Source organism: Octodon degus, unplaced genomic scaffold, assembly GCF_000260255.1.
Source record: "Octodon degus isolate 3935 unplaced genomic scaffold, OctDeg1.0 scaffold00008, whole genome shotgun sequence".
NCBI lineage: Eukaryota > Metazoa > Chordata > Mammalia > Rodentia > Octodontidae > Octodon > Octodon degus.
In genome coordinates this window covers 23,715,897-23,717,411 of record NW_004524584.1, presented here as the reverse complement: position 1 = coordinate 23,717,411, position 1,515 = coordinate 23,715,897, and positions in this window count along the sequence as shown.

Sequence of the window (1,515 nt, the reverse complement as noted above, 5' to 3'; positions counted from 1 at the left end):
TAGGATCACAAGTCTGCATCTTGTACAGCAATTAACCACTAAGAAGAATATATGCAGTGTATTATTTGTTGAAACTGTACTTTCAATTTGATTTGAAACTGTCTCGTTGCTATATGTTTATCAATAAAACTTTGAAAAGAAAAAAAAATTGATGAGTGCCACACACAAGCAATTGAATCTTCAAAACCAGCTTGGATCTGATCACTGTCATGTGCACAGAAGCACTAGATCGCTTTCTAGACAAAAGACTACCTCCATGCCCAGAAATGGCACTACAAGAGCAAATGCACTGTCAGGGCTTTTATTTCTCTCAGAAATTTCTTTTTTTTTTCTGATCAAGAAGATTATGGGCCACAAAGGAAAGTGATCAATGATGGAGAGTGTGCATAAGAAGAGTCACATGGAGAGAAAACATTCTCTCAGGCTTTCACAGGCAGCAAATTGGTCAAGGGATGGCCATGACTCATCCTCATGGCTGACACTGACAAAGGATTTGCAAAGTACAGTACAGAGTTTCAGAGTAAATCCTGAGGGGACTTGACTGATCTTGTCAGATACAAAAGTTACATTTATTATTATATAGGTCTTGCTTTATCTTGGTCTTAACCATCCAGGAGAAAAGTATAATAATGAGGTATGAAAAGTAAAGCCATATTAACATGCTGAGCTATAAAAATCTCAAGTCAACAACTTCTGACACTGCCAGTCTTACGGAAAACCCACTACTATTATGGACTACTGGACTATATTGGATTATTTTGCTGAATTCACACACCTACAATATTTAAATGGCAATGGAATACCCATCTCTGACAAAACTAAACATAAAAGGGGATATTAATGAAGGATCATTTTCTATTTTTATATACAAAATAGTTAGGATAGACATACAGCTACTTTGTCTTAATTCATGAGAAGAAAGATTTATACTAATAGTGTTTGGATAGGATATCATGTCTGCAACTTGTACTATGAATAACCACTATGAAGAAAACAATATGCAATGTATTAATTATTGAAACTGTCCTATTAATTGATTTTGAAACTGTCTCATTGCTATTTGTTTCTCTATAAAATTAATTAAATCCATTTTTGTGTGAATTACCTTCTTATTTGCACTCATTATTTCATTCCTACTTCAATGAGAATGTTTTATTCTTCAAATGTGTTTTATCAGATAGTCTACCTCCCTTTTTAACTTTCTTATTTATTCATCTTGATGTTGGGTCGTTATTCCGTTGAGTATATGTGTGACTAACATGTCACCCAGCGGGACGCGATTGTGGCAAATCGTCTGATGCTCCTTGGATTTTGTTTTCCCTTTGCTTTCTTTGTATTTTCAAGGCGAGCCCCTTTCTCATGGTGATGCTGACATTCGTTTCTCTTGACTAACTGATCATCAGATTCATGAGAGCTTTGTTTTGCCATTTAAGCATCACTCTGAGGTCTGAGGATTATGGGTTCTATTTGGTCTTACTGTGGCCTAAAAACATAGTGTCTTAGTTACTTTTTACT